Source organism: Xyrauchen texanus, chromosome 2 (assembly GCF_025860055.1).
Source record: "Xyrauchen texanus isolate HMW12.3.18 chromosome 2, RBS_HiC_50CHRs, whole genome shotgun sequence".
Classification (NCBI taxonomy): domain Eukaryota; kingdom Metazoa; phylum Chordata; class Actinopteri; order Cypriniformes; family Catostomidae; genus Xyrauchen; species Xyrauchen texanus.
In genome coordinates, this window is record NC_068277.1 from 42,826,838 (window position 1) to 42,848,126 (window position 21,289).

The 21,289-nt window shown below is 41.5% G+C and overlaps 1 long non-coding RNA gene across 1 annotated transcript in view; it reads right to left on the reverse strand.

Moving 5' to 3' along the window:
- Window positions 1-20,932, reverse strand: part of LOC127617238 (uncharacterized) — a 35,804-nt gene extending 14,872 nt beyond the window's left edge. The window contains exons 1-2 of the long non-coding RNA XR_007967295.1: window positions 20,751-20,932; window positions 17,647-17,784 (exon numbers count right to left, since the gene is read on the reverse strand). This is a non-coding gene — a long non-coding RNA (uncharacterized LOC127617238). The remainder of the gene's footprint in view (window positions 1-17,646; window positions 17,785-20,750) is intronic.
- Between the last annotated feature and the right edge of the window lie 357 nt (window positions 20,933-21,289).

A 21,289-nucleotide genomic window follows, 5' to 3' on the forward strand; every position in this document is an offset into this window, starting at 1 on the left:
GTTCGGCCAGCGTGGCACTATCAGTAAGAGGCAGGACCCTTGCTGGAAAACTCTGGCCAAGATTCCCAGGAGCAGAGAAACCGGCGCATTAGTGGTTTCATAGGGGTATCCTGAGGATCGAAGTGGATGATACACAAGCCCTGTCCTGAGGGGGGCTACCCCCACAAGGCTGGGCGCAAGACCGTCAGGGTTTTTTCCTCTTAGAAATGACTGCCCTGAGTTCTTGCTTTGGGGGCTGCTGAAGGCGACAATCCGGTCCCCAATCGCTTCGAGGGGGGGGCATGACTCGCCATGCTTTGTTTCTGAGCCTCCTTTCTAGAAGGACCGGGGTGGGGCTTGGTGGCCGATGGCCCCCTCCCCCTGAGTGCAGCGAGGAATGAATTACCCGAAGGCCTCCTCGTGATTTTCCGCCTCCTGGAACCGGTGATAACTACATACATAGCGTCATCAAATAAGCCAGAAGGCAAAACCGGGGCATCAAGAAGGAAAACTTTTTCCTTTTCTCTGATGCCCAACACGTTGAGCCATAAGTGTCTCTCCATGCTGACTAAAGCAGACATAGACCGGCCAATGGCGCGGGCCGTTTGCTTGGTCATGCGGAGAGACAGGTCTGTGGCTTGACGAAGCTCAGAGAAAGCCTCCTCATCGACCGTGGTGCCCGCACTCAGGTCCTTCAGCAGATCAGCCTGGTACACCTGTAACACTGCCATAGTGTGCAGGGCAGCACCAGCCTGACCTGCTGCCTGATAAGCCTTCCCCACAAGTGTAGAGGTGGTCCTGCATGGCTTTGTGGGGAGAGTGGGTCTTTTAACGATCTCTAGCCAGGCTAGAGATAACCCGCAAGTGTCTCTTCAACCGGCATCATCACCGAATACCCCCATGCCTCAGCATCCACGATAGTCGAATATATCGACGTCGAGGGCACGAATACACAGGAAGTATAAGGTTTCCTCCATGAACGAGAGAGCTTGTCATGGGGCTCATAAAAGAAAGGAAGGGACTGATGAGGTGTTCCCGTCCCTTGGCCACCAGACAGAAATCTGTCCTCCAACTTGGAGCATTTGGGGGTATCTTGTTCACGTGGCCAGTCTAATTGAAGCCTGGCACCCCACGAGTAATCACCTCGACTAATTCCTCCAATGATTTATTATCATGCCCGGAATGCTCGTAGGTGGGTAACTCGAAGTCCGCAGACTCAAGAGATTGATAGTCCCCCTTATGAACCGAAGAGGTGCCGGAGCGTGCATCAGGATCACGGGAAGGACCAGCTGGATCTGGGGAGAGAGCGAGCGATAGGAACGGACCTGTCTCTCCCTCCTCAGCCAGTTCCATACGAGAGCCCCACGATGGAAGTGTGGGCGCTGACTCTCGGAAGTAAGCAAGACAAGTGCAAAGCATTTTGACTGAGAACAGATCGCAATTCTCGCACCTGCCCCAACGCAAGAGAAGCATGCTCTTCAACCAAACATACAAAACAAAACTGATGTGTGTCCCTCTCAGCCATAGAGCGTAAACAAGGGAACACACACTGCTTGCTTTGTCTTTCAGGCATTTTCTTTTTTTTTTTGAGAAAAGACCAAGGTTTCTGCACACTGCCTAATTAAATCTAACTCCTAACAGAGGAAAGTAGAAAGTTTCTGACAGGCTCATGAAGCACACACACAGAGTGATCTGAAGACAAAAGATCTGACAGTGCATCTATGGCGCACCTATTTATAGCCTTGCTAAAGTTGCATCATATTATATCACCAGCAGAGGCTATCAAATCTGGTCAATTTCATTGACGTGTTGCACACATATTCACAGCTGGTCACACCTAAAGTTTTTCCCAAAGCGCTAAGTCAGTGCAGCATCAAAGTGTAGCTTTTTGACAGGGAACATTAATCGTAAAAACCTCATCTGTCAAGGCGGTAATGTAACCCACTTTAAGCGCCACTTAGTGGACATTTCACATGGGAACTGTCGTGATGCGGGTATGGGCCCACGTAATTAGCAAAAATATCACTACAGTAAAGTAAGTCTCATGTGTTCAGGCTACTCATAGGTGCTAAACTATAGTTAATGGGAGGCTTTTTAAAAAAAAAGTTGGGAACACTACAGCTACTAACACAAGAAGCAAACTACATTGAAGCTATTAAATAATTTTTTTTAATACTACTCTAATTCTGGAAAAGTTGCTAATAAAAACAAAAATTAGTGATTTGTAAATTATATTCACCCTTTGCTATATTGAAAGCACTACAACTATACATTATATGATGTATTAACTTGTGAATTTCATTGTTCTTTTAAAAATGTACAGTCATTTCAAATCAGATTATTGCAACACACTCCAAAAAAGTTGGGAAAGTTGAGTGTTTACAACTGTGAAACATCACCATTTAATCTAATAACACTTATTAAGCATTTAGTCACTGAAGACACAAGTATGTTAAGTTTAAAAAGTAGAGTTTACCCCCATTTATCCACTACGCAAGGCTTCATCTGCACAATTGTTTGGGGTCTTCCTTGCCATATTGTGCACTTCATAATGCACCACACATTCTCAATTGGAGATGGTCAGGACTGTAGGCAGGACAATCTAGCACCTGTACTCTCTACTTATTTGGCAGGGACATCCCTGGAAAAGACATGCTGGATGGCTGTATATGTTGCTCCAAAATTTTTACATACTGTATCTGTCTTCAGTAATCGTGCCCTCACAGATGTGTGAGTTACCCATGCCATGGGCACTGACACACCCCTGGCCCATACAGACACTAGCTTTTGGACCTGATGCTGATAACAGCATGAATGGTCCTTTTCCTCTTTGGCCCGGAGAACACGATGGCTGTGTTTCTCAAAAATGTTAAATGTGGACTCATCAGACCAAAAAATACAGTTCCACTGTTCTACTTTTCATCTAAGATGAGACCGAGCCCAGAGAAGTCGGCAGTGCTTATGGACAGTGTTAATGTATGGCTTCTGCTTTGCATAGAAAAGTCTTAACTTGCATCTGTGGATACAGCGGTGAGTGGCATTGACTAAACCAAAGCCCATGTTCATAATATCCATTACAGATAAATGACGTTTTTTAAGACAGTGATCATACACATTCATAAGTGGTTTTCGTCTTGCCCTTTGCGCACCAAGATCTGCCAGATTCCTTGAATCTTTTAACTATATTTTGCACTGTAGAGGGTGAAATGCCCAAAACCCTTCCATTTTGTCTTTGGGGAACATTGTTCTCAAAGTGCTGGATTTTTTGCTGAATCGTATTTTGGCATATTGACAAGTCTCGAATGATCCTTGTTCTTGAAGGACTAGACTGTTTTTGGAGGCTTCCTATATACTATGATAGGATTTCCTCAGCTGTTTACCATCCCCTCTTTCACATCGCCTTGCTATTTCAACTCATCAAATTATTATTAGTCTTAAATGACCCCTGTCTCTTCTTTTTGGAGTGTGTTGCAATCATCTGGTTTGAAATTACTGTATATTTTCAAAAAACAAAGAAATTCACAAGGAAAAACATCATATAATGTTTAGTTGTAGTGATTTCATTATAACAAAGGTTGAATATAATTTACAAATCACTTCTTTTTGTTTTTATTAACTTTGTTTATACTGTCCCAACATTTTCAGAATTTGGGTTGTACAAAGGACATTTAATTCTATCATCAAAACTATACATATCTGTCACAAACAGCAGTGTCAATCTCATTTAGGGTGACATTAAACAATTTCCAAACACTTCCTTCATCTAAATCAGCAGAGCAATATTTTTAATAGTGTCACAGAATCACAACATTTACAGTGGAGGAAATAAACATATACAGTAGATGCCTTTATTATATTTGTCTCCATGTAACCAGTCCTACTCGACAGGCTTCGAGCAGGATTCAAACCGGCATCTCCAGCATGAGATGTGGGCACACTAACAATGAGGCTAAGGATACAGCCTCTAGTGTCAGTCGCTAGTGTGCCTCTTGAGGCCAGGAGAGTGAGGTTTACACACTGCACAGCTTCATATAAGCTGGCTACCATTACACTCACTCCCCTAAACCTCACTCCCATCCAGGCCCCGGCACCACTGTAACTGGTCCTACTCTACCCACTCCGATTGTGATTTGAATCGGAATCTCCAGCATGGGAGACGGGTGTGCTAGAGCCTATAGTGTCAGTCACTAGTATGCCTCTTGTGGCCAGGGAGTGGGGTTTACACACTGCACAGCTATATATCAGCTGGCTACCATTGCATCTACATATTAAGCTGGGATAGAAGAAACTATTAAACAATGAAAAAGTTACACACGTCAGCTTTAAAAACATAGAACAACGGAAAGGGGCAACGTATTGAAATAGTCTAAACTCCGTCATTTGAATTCTAATTGCGTAACTGTTTGCATTTAAGGTAATTTTCTAAATGTTTAGCTCTTCATCAGTTACAGTGGTGCTGTAATCATGTAATGACGTATCCTCACAAGCGTACACCCAAGATATATTAACCCAGATTTTTCACATTGTTTAATAGACAAGTCAGACAATGATTAGTTTGTCAAAATCAAACACACCAAAATAAAGTTTTCTGCTCACTTTGTTGCTTTCAAACAATACCTATTTAGGATCATTACTGTGATGGCTTCCCTTTTCATCCAGCAGTCATCAGAGGGTAATGAATCCTTCCAAAGGCCTGTTTGTTTTGGTGCTCTTTGTGGAATGTCAGTGATATGACAGGTTTTGCGTCTGACAAATTTCCAAGGACGCCCCTGACAGCCAGTGCTATGAGCTAGCCTGATGGACAGCAACTAGATCTTATCAACAAATGGCTATCAAGGGGTGTGACAAGCCTCTTTATCTCCCAGCCACACATTCTCCCCTATGACTGGGTGGAGGGGGGAGAGTGTTGTCAAGATAGAAGGAGAGGGTAAGGGAAAAGCAGACAAAAGAGGAGTGGCAGAGGGAGGCAAGGAAGAAGAGAGAAATTTGTTGTTTAAAAAAAAAAATAAGGATGTGGAATATGTTAGTCTTCTACTAATGATGATGACATGAACATCTGCACATCTGCACACCTACGTATTAATATTAATATCTCATCAGCCAATTGTGTGGCAACAGTGCAATACATAAAATCATGCATATACGGCTCAGAAGCTGCAGTTAATGTTCACATCAACCAACAAAGTGGGGGAAACATGTGAAATCAGTGGTTTTGACTGTGTCATGGTTGTTGGTGCCAGACAGGCTGGTTTCCTTTCAGTCATTGACAACTACAAATAGCCACAAGTAACCAAAGTAAGAGTGGGATGAAGCTGAGAGAAAAAGAATGTTAAAAAAAATATATATATATTTTGTGAGTAAGCGGAATGAGAGTGCACACTGTGTGTGTGGTCCCTTGATGGAGGAAAGGCTGAGGAGCAAGACTGTGGTTAACTGCTGTGCTAAGCATGTCAGATGGGTTCTATTCCCTGTCCACCTGTCATCTGCTCAGTCTGATTCATTACAGCTGTACACAAACAGCAAATGCTATGTTCCTCCACAAACTAACTGCCTTTATGATAATGACATAGAGGATAAATAGCATCCATTCAGATCTGTCAGAACTAATCTTGCCAAAAATGTTGTTGTCCTTGCCTTAACCTTTTTTTTTCCTGATCTCCTTGTTGTGTGCTCGAAAATCAAACATCTACACCCTGTCAGCAATTAAAAGATCCACTTGCACCTCATCTTTACCATGCCAGCACAGAGGGAATTTATGTCAAAGTGTTCCACTGAGCGAAAATGACTGCTAATCTCAAAGGACAAGGATACATCCTGTTGCTATGGATTTCACATTGTGTGGCAAAGTTTTATCATTTCTTAAAAATCACAATTCTGTTTTACCCTTAGAGATCATGACACTTTGCCTGTTTTTTTTATTAATGTTTTTATTTTTATTTTTTTTATTTATTGTTTTATAAAACAATATTGTTTTTTTTTAATCATAATATCAATGTTTTTGTATCAGTAAAAGTGGATATAATATGTTATTCTTTTTCTTTTCTTTTTATACAACAGTTAGTTAAGAAATTCTAAACATTCATCAGACATTTTTATGTAAATTATATAAATGGGTTTACCTGTTTCTATGGCTGTACTGTTAGCATGTTGCACAAGGAGCCTCAGAGACATGGGTTCCGGTCCCATAAAAAACAGGAAGTAATGGCATTCACAATGATGAGAGTGATTCAGAGATTGGATTTTCCCTCAAAGATTACATTTTTACTCTACTGACAGTTGGGGTTTTGGTGTAGGCTTGATAAAACATGCATTCCTGTTATTTTTATTGTAAAAAAAATAAAATGTTTTACGACTCTCTTTCAGTGCCATGTTGTGGACATTTCACTCACAAACAAATGTCCATACTTTCAACAACACTTCCAGCTTCAGTTATTGGGGGCAGTGATACAAATTTCAGTAATTCAGATTTATTTAAGCAGCAAAAATATTGACCCGCTGTCACCAAATTAACAATGAGATCAGTCTGGACATGGTTCTGGTTTCTTATGGAACTAATTTCATTGGATTCATTGGCATAACAAGCCACATTCTGTTACTGAAGTTACTCAATTTCAACTTGCTCTTGTACTGAATATTAGCATGGGTGCAATTAACTTCCATGCTATTCATTTCAATTCCAATCTTGCTAATGTAATATTACTTTATAGTGATAGGTACTGTAAATCATTGGTGTTAAATCAGATTATAGATTGTTGATCCTGATATTATCTGTTGGACCACAACTATTTGTACATGCAAGCCTTATCATGAAAAGCCTTTCCACCCAATACAGACAGACACAAAAGTGAAACCAATGATGGTTACGGTCATATTCCATGGTGACCAGTGATTAACATACAGTATGCTATCTCTCAGATAACAGGGACAGATTGCTAAAGTGAACAAGAGCAGACACCAAACAGCTATCTGACACAGTTCAAACACTAATCTGTGCCAAAAAACAAGATTACAGTATATGGCTAAAATAAAGGCAGCATAACAGCAAACTGTCAGGCAGTCTTGGACAGCAGCCCAAAACAAACTGTTCCTTTTTAAAATGACAAACCTATATTTTTCAAATCAAACTGACAAATACACAAAAACAAAAAAATAAGAAAATTATATTAATGAGAGAGCAATATCCATCTTCCAAAACATGTCTTTACTTTACCCAAATACACTTTGATAAACCTATAATAATGATTTATATTTTAGAGCTGTCAGGATGGATTTCGCAGGAAATTGCCTACATAAGTCATTCGCCTGTGCATGTTTACGTTTTCACGTCATATCAGTACACAGAGAAAATAAGCAAGAATGAGAAAAATTGACCATAGATCATTCAAAACGGCAAACCCCCAGGGAGTCAAGTCAAGTCAAGTGGTTTTTATTGTCGTTTCAACCATATACAGTTAGTACAGTACACAGCAAAACGAGACAACGTTCCTCCAGGACCATGGTGCTACATAAAAACAACAAAGGACCAACACAGGACCACATGAGACAACACAATGAAATAAAATACCTATATAAAAAACCTATATATACCTATATAAAGTGCACGTGCAAACATGTGCAAAAAGTACGGGACAGTACAACAAATTTCTGACAATGAACAGGACAATAGACAGTGCAGCGCCGACCAGTACTCAGTAGTGCAAAAAGATGACAGTTTCTAAAAATGTAAACATAACATACTATGAGATAGTGTTCTATGCACATAGCAGTTATTGAGGTAGCAGACAGTTATAAAGTGACAGTAATTAAAGTGCAACTCAGGACACATGTGTCTCAAACCAGTCTCTGAGTATTGAGGAGTCTGATGGCTTGGGGGAAGAAGCTGTTACACAGTCTGGCCGTGAGGGCCCGAATGCTTCGGTACCTCTTGCCAGACGGGAGGAGGGTAAAGAGTTTGTGTGAGGGGTGTGTAGGGTCGTCCACAATGCTGGTTGCTTTACGGATACAGTGTTTTTTGTAAATGTCTTTGATGGAGGGAAGAGAGACCCCAATGATCTTCTCAGCTGTCCTCACTATCCTCTGCAGGGCTTTGCGGTCCGAAACGGTGCAAGTCCCAAACCAGGCAGTGATGCAGCTGCTCAGGATGCTCTCAATAGTCCCTCTATAGAATGTAGTGAGGATGGGGGTTGGGAGATGTGCTTTCCTCAGCCTTCGAAGAAAGTAGAGACGCTGCTGGGCTTTCTTGGTGATAGAGCTGGTGATGAGGGACCAGGTGAGGTTCTCCGCCAAGTGAACACCAAGGAATTTGGTGCTTTTGACGATCTCCACAGAGGAGCCGTCGATGTTCAGCGGAGTGTGTTCACCTTGCGCTCTGCTAAAGTCAACAACCATCTCTTTTGTTTTGTCGACATTCAGGGACAGGTTGTTGGCTCTACACCAGTTCGTCAGCCGCTGCACCTCCTCTCTGTATGCTGACTCGTCATTCTTGCTGATGAGATCCACCACGGTCGTGTCATCGGCGAACTTGATGATGTGATTCGAGCTGTGCATTGCTGCACAGTCGTGAGTCAGCAGAGTGAACAGCAGTGGACTGAGCACACAGCCCTGGGGGGCCCCAGTGCTCAGTGTGGTGGTGGTGGAGATGCTGTTCCCGATCCGGACTGACTGAGGTCTCCCAGTCAGGAAGTCCAGGATCCAGTTGCAGAGGGAGTTGTCCAGGCCCAGCAGGTTCAGCTTTCCAATCAGGTGCTGGGGAATGATTGTGTTGAATGCTGAGCTGAAATCTATGAACAGCATTCGAACGTATGAGTCCTTATTGTCTAGGTGGGTGAGGGCCAGATGGAGGGTTGTGGTGATGGCATCGTCCGTTGAACGGTTTTAACGATACGCAAACTGCAGTGGGTCTAGTGAGGGGGGCAGCTGGGTCTTAATCTGCCTCATGACGAGCCTCTCGAAGCACTTCATGATGATGGGTGTAAGTGCGACGGGACGGTAGTCGTTGAGGCAGGACACTGAAGACTTCTTTGGCATGGGGATGATGGTGGTGGCCTTGAAGGGAATCACCGGTTGTAAAAACAAAGAAACACCGAACAGAGCAGAGTCTAAAGCAAAAAGGGAAAGTGACAGATTCTGTAATAAAACCCGAATCAACATCAGCTTGGCTTTTCAGAGGTGGCGACGACTCCGAGATCTGAAAGGATAAAAAGCGACCCAGAGATGGCTTTTTTCTTACTCAACAGGTAAGATATTTTATTGATATTGTTTATGTATAGTTGTGTAATCACTCACACACAAACACACTTTTCACTTCCTGGCACACGTGTATTTTCTTTATAACACAATAATTTATCTAAATAAATCATTTAGTCCTAAGACTGCCATGTGAGTCTCGAAATTATGTTGACCACTGGTTGGTATCAATGATAATCTATAAATAAGTTACTATCGTGGCCTAAATCCTGCAGTTGTAAAAACTTTACAAGGTTTGACCTTATCAGACTAGCAATCGTTATGTCTAATGTTAATGAATGTTGCCTAACTTTTGTAACGTCATTTAATTCAAAACATCAGTTTTTCCAATTAGCCAAATAACCGCATAAGATATGGAACTTACCTGCACAGATGATGTGTTTTTGGATATCTGTCTTTTCCTTTCTTTCATTATTTATTTGTCTGTTTGCTCTGATAAGGATACATTCCTTTATCCATGTGCACACTGGTGGCTCGTACCACATTCATCCACGCAGAGCAGAGACAAAGTACAAATTTGTGCTTTTTTTTTTAAAGAAAAGTCGAATTTAACTTCTGTGGTACTCAACATTATCCCACAAATGTTGTCAATTGAGCTTAACTTGTATTGAACACGGAAGGGGAAAACCTTATTGACAACCACTGTGAAATTTGTTATAAATGATTGATATTTATATTAGGATTAAATGTATTAAGAGTGGATGTTTGTTATTAGACTTCTGTGCTAGTCATGGATTATCTATAACAAACACCATGTTCGAACATAAGGATGCTCATAAGTGTACGTGGTACCAGAGCACCCTAGGCCGGAAGTCGATGATCGATTTTGTAATTGTGTCGTCGGATCTGAGGCCATATGTTTTGGACACTCAGGTAAAGAGAGGGGCAGAGCTGTCAACCGATCACCATCTGGTGGTGAGTTGGGTCAGGGGGTGGGGAAAGACTCTGGACAGACCTGGGAAGCCCAAGCGAGTAGTGTGGGTGAACTGGGAACGTTTGGAGGAGATCCCTGTCCGCGAGATCTTCAACTCACACCTCCGGCGGAGCTTTTCAGGCATCCCTGCGGAGGTTGGGGACATTGAACCGGAGTGGGCAATGTTCAAAGCTTCCATTGCCGAAGCCGCGGTGGAAAGCTGCGGCCTCAAGGTTTTAGGTGCCGTAAGGGGTGGTAATCCTCGAACACCGTGGTGGACACTGGTGGTCAGGGAAGCCGTCCGACTGAAGAAAGAGGCCTTCCGGGATTTGTCGTGCCGGAGGTCTCCGGAGGCAGTTGCAAGGTACCGACAGGCCCGAAGGGCTGCGGCCTCGGCCGTGAGGGAGGCAAAGCAGTGGGTGTGGGAAAAGTTCGGAGAAGCCATGGAGAAGGACTTTCGGTCCGCACCAAAGTGCTTCTGGAAAACCGTCCGCCACCTTAGGAGGGGGAAACGGGGAACCATTCAAGCTGTATACAGCAAAGATGGGACGCTGTTGACCTCAACTGAGGAGGTTATTGGGCGGTGGAAGGAACACTTTGAAGAACTCCTAAATCCCAACACGCCCTCTATGGTAGAGGCAGAGCCGGAGGATGATGGGGATTAGATTCTATTTCCCTGGGGAGGTCACTGAGGTAGTCAAACAACTCCGCGAGTGGCAAAGCCCCGGGATTGATGAGATCCGACCAGAAATGCTGAAAGCTTTGGATGTGAAGGGGTGTCATGGATGGCCTCTTCAACATTAGCGTGGAAATCTGGGACAGTGCCTAAGGAGTGGCAGAACGGGGTGGTGGTTCCCCTCTTCAAAAGGGGGATCAGAGAGTGTGTGCCAACTACAGGGGTATCACACTTCTCAGCCTCCCTGGTAAAGTTTACTCCAAGGTGCTGGAGAGGAGGGTTCGGCCGATTGTCGAACCTCGGATTGAAGAGGAACAATGCGGTTTTCGTCCTGGCCGTGGAACGACGGACCAGATCTTTACTCGCAAGGATCCTGGAGGGGCCTGGGAGTATGCCCATCCGGTCTACATGTGTTTTGTGGATCTGGAGAAGGCGTATGACCGGGTCGCCCGGGAGATACTGTGGGAGGTGCTCGCGGAGTACGGGGTGGGGGATCCCTTCTTAGGGCGATCCAATCCCTGTACGTCCAAAGCGAGAGCTGTGTCCGGGTCCTCGGCACGAAGTCGAGTTCATTCCATGTGGGGTTGGTCTCCGCCAAGGCTGCGCTTTGTCACCAATCCTGTTTGTGATATTCATGGACAGGATATCGAGGCGTAGTCGGGGTGGGGAAGGTGTGCGGTTCGGTGGGCTGGGGATCTCATCGCTGCTTTTTGCAGATGATGTTGTCTTCATGTCATCATCGGTCTGTGACCTTCAGCTCTCACTGGATCGCTTGGCAGTCGAGTGTGAAGCAGCTGGGATGAGGATTAGCACCTCTAAATCTGAGGCCATGGTTCTCAGCAGGAAACCGATGGAGTGCGTACTCCAGGTAGGGAATGAGGTTTTGCCCCAAGTGAAGGAGTTCAAGTACCTCGGGGTCTTGTTCACGAGTGAGGGGACAATGGAGCGGGAGGTTGGCCGGAGAATCGGGGCAGCGGGGGCGGTATTGCACTCGCTCTATCGCACCGTTGTCACGAAAAGAGAGCTGAGCCGAAAGGCAAAGCTCTTGATCTACCGGTCAATTTTTGTTCCTACCCTCACCTATGGTCATGAAGGTTGGGTCATGACCGAAAGAACTAGGTCATGTACAAGTGGCCGAAATGGGCTTCCTCAGAAGGGTGGCTGGCTTCTCCCTTAGAGATAGGGTGAGGAGCTCAGTCATCCGTGAGGAGCTCGGAGTAGAGCCGCTGCTCCTTTGCGTTGAAAGGAGTCAGTTGAGGTGGTTTGGGCATCTGGTAAGGATGCCCCTGGCCAGCCTCCCTAGGGAGGTGTTTCAGGCACGTCCAGCTGGGAGGAGGCCTCGGGGAAGACCCAGGACTAGGTGGAGAGATTACATCTCCACACTGGCCTGGGAACGCCTCGGGGTCCCCCAGTCAGAGTTGGTTAATGTGGCTCGGGATAGGGAAGTTTGGGGCCCCCTGCTGGAGCAGCTGCCCCCACGACCCAACTTCGGATAAGCGGTTGAAGATGGATGGATGGATGGATGTATTAAGAGTATACAAAGTTGCTAGTAAAACTTTTACATAAATTATGCTTAGAACATGCTAGTTCTAGACTTGTGCCTTTTTTAAATGTCCTCCTCCCAGAGAACATGTTGTCATACTTTATTAAAAGCTTGGATTTTCTTGTACTCTTTTCTTGGCTTGTTAAGCACTTAAGGCAAACAAAGACATGAAAATGGAATTAAAAGGAAAACCTGTTCAACAAAATATTGACCCCATTTATCATAACCTGAACATCTCCTTTGACTTTTCTCATCAAGCTAGAATTGGTTCATTTGCTTTGATCTCACAGTGAAATTATAAACAGTCATTTACCTTGTTTTTTATTTTTTGTTATTTTGATAAAATTGGTCTGTGCTTGCTGAAATTCAAAACACTGCACCCAGTGGCCAAAGCAGTAATTGTTGCTGGGCGTATGAGCATGTATGAGCTTCATTTTCTGTATGAAATGTCCACGGAGGGGCACCAAAGCAAGTTGTAAAGCTAAATGTTTTGAGCTTTACAGGCTATAATACAGTTAAGAGGAATGCATCTTTCATAAACTACTCCCCCCAAACCAAACCTAAACCCAACCATCAGTGGAGTAAATGTAATGTTAGAAGACCAAACCTCTAAAACACATTTACATAATGGTTTTAAATCAGGATCTGAAACTGCGCCTCCCATGCTGCTTATGCAATACGCTTCCAGTCATGCCACAAGGAGAGGTACAGTGAGGGAAAAAGTATTGATCCCCTGCTGATATTGTACGTTTGCCCACTGACAAAAAAATTGCCAGTCTATAATTTTAATGGTAGGGTAATTTGAACAGTGAGAGACAGAAAAACAACAAAAAAATCCAGAAAAACGCGTCAAAAATGTTATAGATTAAATTGCATTTTAATGAGGGAAATAATTATTCGACCCCTCTGCAAAACATGACTTAGTACTTGGTGGCAAAACCCTTGTTAGCAATCACAGAGGTCAGACGTTTCTTGTAGCTGGCCACCAGGTTTGCACACATCTCAGGAGGGATTTTGTCCCACTCCTCTTTGCAGATCTTCTCCAAGTCATTAAGATTTCGAGGCTGATGTTTGGCAACTCGAACCTTCAGCTCCCTCCACAGATTTTCTATGGGATTAAGGTCTGGAGACTGGCTAGGCCACTCCAGGACCTTAATGTGCTTCTTCTTGAGTCACTCCTTTGTTGCCTTGGCCATGTGTTTTGGGTCATTGTCATGTTGGAATACCCACCACCGACCCATTTTCAATGCCCTTGCTGAGGGAAGGAGTTTCTCACCCAAGATTTGACGGTACATGGCCCCGTCCATCGTCCTTTTGATGCGGTCAAGTTGTCCTGTTCCCTAAGCAGAAAAACACCCCCAAAGCATAATGTTTCCACCTCCATGTTTGTAGGCGGGGATGGTGTTCTTGGGGTCATAGGCAGCATTCCTCCTCCTCCAAACACGGTGAGTTGAGTTGATGCCAAAGAGCTCGATTTTGGTCTCATCTGACCACAACACTTTCACCCAGTTCTCCTCTGAATCATTCAGATGTTCATTGGCAAACTTCAGACAGGCCTGTACATGTGCTTTCTTGAGCAGGGGGACCTTGCAGGTACTGCAGGATTTCAGTCCTTCATGGCGTAGTGTGTTACCAATTGTTTTCTTGGTGACTATGGTCCCAGCTGCCTTGAGATCATTGACAAGATCCTCCCACATAGTTCTGGGCTGATTCCTCACCATTCTCATGATCATTGCAACTCCACATGGTGAGATCTTGCATGGAGCCCCAGACCGAGGGAGATTGACAGTTCTTTTTGTGTTTCTTCCATTTGCGAATAATCGCACCATCTGTTGTCACCTTCTCACCAAGCAGCTTGCCGATAGTCTTGTAGCCCATTCTAGCCTTGTGTAGATCTACAATCTTTCTTGGACAGCTCTTTGGTCTTGGCCATGGTGGAGAGTTTGGAATCTGATTGATTGATTGCTTCTGTGAACAGGTGTCTTTTATACAGGTAACAAGCTGAGATTAGGAGCACTTCCTTTAAGAGTGTGCTCCTAATCTCAGCTCGTTACCTGTATAAAAGACACCTGGGAGCCAGAAATCTCTGATTGAGAGGGGATCAAATACTTATTTCCCTCATTAAAATGCAACAATTTTGACATGTGTTTTTCTAGATTTCTTTTGTTGTTATTCTGTGTCTCACTGTACAAATTAACCTACCATTTAAATTATAGACTGATCATTTCTTTGTCAGTGGGAAAACGTACAAAATCAGCAGGGGATCAAATACTTTTTCCCTCACTATAAACATGTGGAGCGATGCAAAAATGTCTGATATGTGATGCCCCTTGTTATCGATTCGGCATAATGTGTCCAAACTTAGGGTACTGGAACTCTCAGAAATGGCATGCTAACGATGGGCAGTAGCTTCACAACAAATAGTGAAGCTAAATAGCTTTACTGCATTTCTGAATAGCGAGGTGGTTGCTATGTTAATTTTTAAATCAAGTCATTTTTCACAAGTGTAGCTATATTTTTGATTAGGTAGCGTGTAGCTTTGACAAAAGCTACACCACTACATCATAGGCTACATCACACAGGTGTTTACTATCTCCAGTTTTTAATCAGAACTAAAGATGTCCGACTCACAATTGAATCGCTCATCTGAGTTGGTTCTTTTCAATGAATTGGTCACACACTATAGCAAAGTGATCTGAATCATTTCACAAATCAATCTGAATGACTGAGAAAGCTCATGTGCATGCTGCTTAATCATTTGGTGGGCACTCTCACTTGCCAACATGGTAACAGAATATTTTAAAACATTGAAAATAAAGATAATTCTGATCAGAAGCTTCCAGTACATACAGAAATACAGCAGCAAGACAGAATTGCAGGATATGATGAATAGTAAATATACAGAGTTTTATAAAGTAATGTGCAAAGGAAATTATGTTCAAATGTTGATTATGGAGATAGCAGTATGCATGTGAAATATTTTATGTAAAAATAGTGAGTTTTCATTTTGAATACATGGGTTTGTATAGGCAGAATGCATAAATATGAATTTACATGTTTTTTTTACATGTACATACATTTGATATTGCACCATACTGTATACTGTACTGTACAACCCCAATTCCAAAAAAGTTGGGACTGTATGAAAAATTGCTAACAAAAACAAAAAGGAGTGATTTGTAAATTATACTCACCCTTTGCTGTATTGAAAGCATTACAACTAAACATTATATGAATTTTTTCATTGTGAATTTAATTGTTTTTTGAAAAGCTCCAAAAAAGTTGATACAGGTTCAATTTAAGACAATTAAAAAATTTGAAGAGTTAAAATAACAAGGTGATGTGAAACTGGAGATGTTAATCAGGTGAGGCAATCACATCATAGTATATAAGGAACCTCCAAAAACATCCTAGTACTTCAAGAGCAAGGATAATTCAAGACTTGTCAATATGCCAACAGATACTTCAGCAAATAATCCAGCACTTTGAGAACAATGTTACCCAAAGACAAATTGGAAGGATATTGGGCATTTCACCCTCTACAGTTTCTAATATAGTTATTAGGAATATGGTCTCAGTGCATAAAGAGCAAAACGAAAACCACTTCTGAATGTGTTTGATCTCCGATCCCTCAGACGTCACTGATTTTAAAAACATAATTCATCTGTAATGAATATCATGAACATGGGCTTGGGATAACTTTAGTAAAACTTTGTTAGTCAACACCACTCGCCACTGCATCCAAATGTAAGTTAAGGCTTTACTATGCAAAGCAGAAGTCATACATCAACACTGTCCAGAAGCTCTGCAAACGTCTCTGGGCTCTGTCTCACCTTAGATGGAAAGTAGATAAGTGGAACTTTGTTTTTTGTTCTGAAGAGTCCACATTTCAAATATTTTTAGGAAAAGAGCAATCCAAACTGTTATCAGCTGTTATTATGGTCCAAAAGCCAGTGTTTGCAAGGGCAGGGGGTGTGTCAGTGCCCATGGCATGGGTAACTTGCACATCTACGAGAACACCATGAATGCAGACAGATATTAACTAATTTTGGAGCAACATATACTGTCATCCAGCACTGTCTTTTCCAGGGACATCCCTGCATTTTCCAGCAGGACAACTTCAAACCACATACTACCCGGATTACAAGTGATTAAACAATTAAATTCACAAGGAAATACATAATATAATGTGTAGTTGTAGTGCTTTCAGTATATAAAAGGGTGAATATAATTTACAAATCATCCCTTTTTGTTTTTATTAGCATTTTACATACTGTACCAACTTTTTCGGAATTGGGGTTGTACTATACTGACTATTCTTTACCATGGCTTTAATAAACATTATGTATATAATCTTTTAAATGTTTTGTATATGACAGTATGCTCTGTGCATCTGGTTGAAAATGAAGTAGTTTAGTAGTTGGTAGTTTAGCTTGCAAAATTTTTAGTTGCTTTCCCAACACTGCCCATGTGATCATACTGCAATTTGACCACCATGAAAAGCACCTCTATTTGCCCTTTATATTTTGACATAAGCTTGGAATGCAGAATCAGTTTGGGATTTGAATGGATAATGTCAATTAACTCTGAGTTTGTATTAATAGAAATAGTAAAAGTTTAGTGCATTCATATTGCCGGGGTTATCTAGAGTTTGCAAAGTTCCCTACCCTTCTTCAAACTTTTAACATTTATCTTTTCATTAACTTCAGACTATTCTTGAAGACGATTTGCACTGATAGGACACATTATTAAACTTTTGGTTCATACCAGATTACTGCTATCATCACTATCTCTCTTTTGCTTGACAGACTTTTTTATTTAGGATGAACAAGTATGCTAATTTTATTTAATTTTAGATATGGAAACATTTATCTTTCCCCCACATTCAACGCCAAGGACTTCTGGCTGCTGGACTACTTTGAGGAAATAAAGTGTTTTTTTAGGTTAAGAACCCCCCCTACCCCCAACCCAACCTCTCCCACTCTCTCTCTCTTTGTCAGACTGTCTTTTTTGCCATTCAGCAATCTCTGGCTTAATGAAATGACCAGGCACCCTTTGTGCACTAGAACTTCAATTATACGCAGTCAGAAATTAGGGGGGCCTGAATTGTTTAATTACGTAATCTCCGAATCAGTGGACTGCTCTTTTATGGTTTACAAACTTCACTTTCAGTTTGGTAGATTAGAGAATGTGGATGCACTGTTATGGAAAATAACCTTGAGATGAACAGGAATTCATCCTCCGAAATTACCAACAAGAAGGAACACAAAGACTGTGCTAGATACTCACCAACCGTTGAGCCAAATATTGCCCCCAGCCATTGAAACGTTCTCAGTTTGCTTTGTTTCTTGTTCCATCTGGATAGAGAAGTGGTCTGCTGAGTATGACTGATTTTAGCAATTGCTTTGTGCAGCTTGAGCTATTACACTGTGAAACATGAGAAAAATACAGGGAAACTCACTGAGCTTTAGTTGCAGTGGCTACATGTGGGACAGAGCACTGTCCATAAAATTATCCACCACAAACATCTCTGAGTTTTAGACAGGCTGTTTCATCTCCGATTTAGTAAAAAGAACACCATTAAACAAATGAAATATTTGATGCAGCAAACTTGGCAAGAATTAAGAGATAAACACTACAATAGGCCATTATGATTTATGTTGTCTATGTGGCAGACCAGATGGAGACCGGATTTAAACACTTTAAATGCTCTGGCATTGTCATTGCTAAATAGAGTATTAGCATGTCGTGTATAAAAGCAGCTGCCCCCCACCGGCATGTACAACATTTATCTAAGAGGACTGCATGAGAATGTGTCATTGAAATGGTAGACACACTTCAAGAGTAAACTATTTTCCCCTTCTGCAGCTGCGTTGTCTTTAGCATTCCAGTTTGCTGTCTTGCACTCTTGACCCTTTTATCCAGACGTTATTTAAAAACTTTCTATTCATAATATCTTTTGAAAGGGTCTCTTTAAATGGTAATGGCTAGTTATTTGCTGTGCCTGAAGACACAATGTAACATAATGCAACTATATATTTATTTGTTTATTGTCAGATCCTAGACAGTAAATATTCAGATTTCATATTGATTAAGCCTAAAAAAGAATATCTGGAATCAACCTTACTGTCAATTGACCCATTTAAAAATAAAAATTATAAACCTAAATTCTGATTAACTGACAATTATCCGGTGAAATATTGAAAATAATGCACACACCAAGGTGGTAAAGTGGTAATATTGCGAAACAGTTACACCGTGGGTGTGCATTATTTGTCAATATTTCAACAGGGCGGAGGTATACGTTACACCCAAGCCTCCGTTGCTATTTCGAAAATGTCACTTTAGAATTAGCAAAGGAGGATTGCGATACTTGTGCTGCTTTACTCGAGCACAATGTAGAGCATGTATATGTGTGTGGGCGGGTTTGGGTAGTTAATTAATAATTTTTTTTAGGTTATAAAAAAGGGTATTATGGTATAAATGTGGTTTATGTGGACATTTCCAGTGTCCCCATATCTCAAAATGGCTTAAAAAACATACTAAATTATGTTTTTTTGAAAATGTAAAAATTCTGAAAGTTTTTTGTGAGGGTTAGGTTTAGGGGTAGGATTAGAGCTAGGTGATAGAATCTATAATTCATTCAGTATAAAAATAATTATGCCTATGGAGAGTCCTCATAAAGATAGCCGAACCAACATAGGATTGTGGAGGTGATTATACACACCCGGTCCCTTATCAGGCTAATCAAGCCTCCGAGAGGGATAAAGGCCGACTGCGGAGGATTGTGCGAGAGAGAGAGATAGTTTATGGACATGGCCGTTATGTGTGTGTTTGTGTCTTTTGTTTAAGTTTATAATTAAAATATTATTTATATTATCAAGCCGGTTCTCTCCTCCTCCTTTCCATTGACTGCTTTACAAGGATAAATATGTTTAAGGATACATCTCAGTGTCGCCATTCTTGTTTGTTTAACCCTTTCCCCGCCAAACACGGAATTTTCCGTGTTTTATGAAAAAACGCTTCCCCGCCAAACACGGAATTTTCCGGGTTTCCGTGTTTTAGGTGTTATACGGTAAGGAAGACCCCTGTGCATGTTTTGAAAGAGTACGCAACTCTTTGATCAAAGAAACAGACTGCGATCGTCTCAAACATGAAGAAGTGGAGTATGAGAAGCTCAAAATATCAGACATAAACATGCCTTTTTCCCAGCTTTTTGTCTGAAATGTTGTTTTTTGACAAAACCTACCTCTGTTCAAGTCGCAATAAAAAAAGAACAAATGAAGATAAAATAAAATCGTTTTTTTTTTTTTGCCTAAAAGCAGAGGCTCAGATCTTTATTGTGATATATAGCATCTTCATATATTCATGGAAGAAAATATTCTGCGGGCCATTAAAGTTTAGTGAAAATCGTCAAAAACCCTGGCGGTGGCTGGCAACTTTTTTTTAAAAACGCTGGCGGGGAAAGAGTTAACTTTATTATTCATTCTGTTTGTCACAGAGCAGAAGTTCGGCCTGATGAGGCGCGCGAGGGATAAAGGCGGCCGGTGGCGATGGTTTGAGAGAGAGAGAATTACGGGCATGTCCGTCATGTGTGTTTATGTTTGTGCTTTTGGTTTAAGTTTCTCATTAAAATATTATTTATGTTGACAAGCCGGTTCTCGCCTCCTCCTTGCCCATCCTTTACACCATACCATATTTTTATTTAAAAAATGTATATAATTGTTTATAGATTTCCCATTGCCACACAACTGTTTTATTAAGTTGTGCTGGTTTGCGAGTAATACGTATGTGTATGTGAAAAAAATCTAATAAATTGTGTCCCTGTGTGAGAGTATGGGTGAGAGAGGGGGAGCGTGAGGGTGCTTTCCAGTGAGGCCATTAAGGGTGAAATACAATAAAACACTTGCACATATTATACATTATTTCTGATAATTTAGAAATGTTTGTATTGACAAATCTTTTAAATATACAGTCTCTCATGTCATATTGCTTCAGTCTACAATGGAACACTTAGTTTGGAATTGCTCAATTACTTTACCTGCTTTAAAATAAAAGTTTGTTAAATAAAAATTTTTTAAACAATACACCATCTGTGGCATAGGCTACAGTTAAAAATATACCAAGAACAAGAACATTGGCCATGATGAAAGCTAGTCTATTTAATTCATTTTAGGCTATTTTATTAATTTACTATTTTTATTTCACAATGTCATTGCTAAAAACATTCATTAGAGCATTATGAATATACCAGCTGATAGCAAGACAACCACAGGACGATCTCGATAACAGGTCAAAAAGAAAAGAAAGTAGACAAATACACAAATAACTTGAATCCTAAATATTGGCTGAGTTTGGTATGTGTAACGCACTTTTTAATGGGGATAGCTCACCCAATTAGTTGCAGCAGAGTTAGACAGAGACTCACAATGTGGATGGTATTCCTCAGCTGGCATTTATTTGCAGTCACTGTCAGTCTTACATGAAATTGCAGTTATCAAACCGCCACCCTCAACAGCATTACTGAACAAACAAAAATAACTAAAAAAGAGCTACAGAAATATGAGAAACTCCTGTGCCCCACAGACATGCGGTGAGCACAGCTTGCGATTACTACTTAGACTGAATGCTCAAGGGAAAAGGAAACAGTAAAGAGCGTGCTGCTCTTAAAGGAGCAGTACCAAATTCTACCTGTTACAAATGGCTCTTACTATTTCTTCCATAGACAGACGTCGCAGAAGTAGTAAGGGTAGTATGGGTAGTATGCCATTTCACACTGAGACATTGACTTGGTTCTGTGTGCATGCTTTCACACCTGAGCAGATTGTAGTGTAATAACACTTAGTTATGTCTAAAGTAAATGTGGACAGTGGGACTTTAACTTTAAAACGTATTCATGTATTATAATTTATTTTTTGGTATCGACTACTGA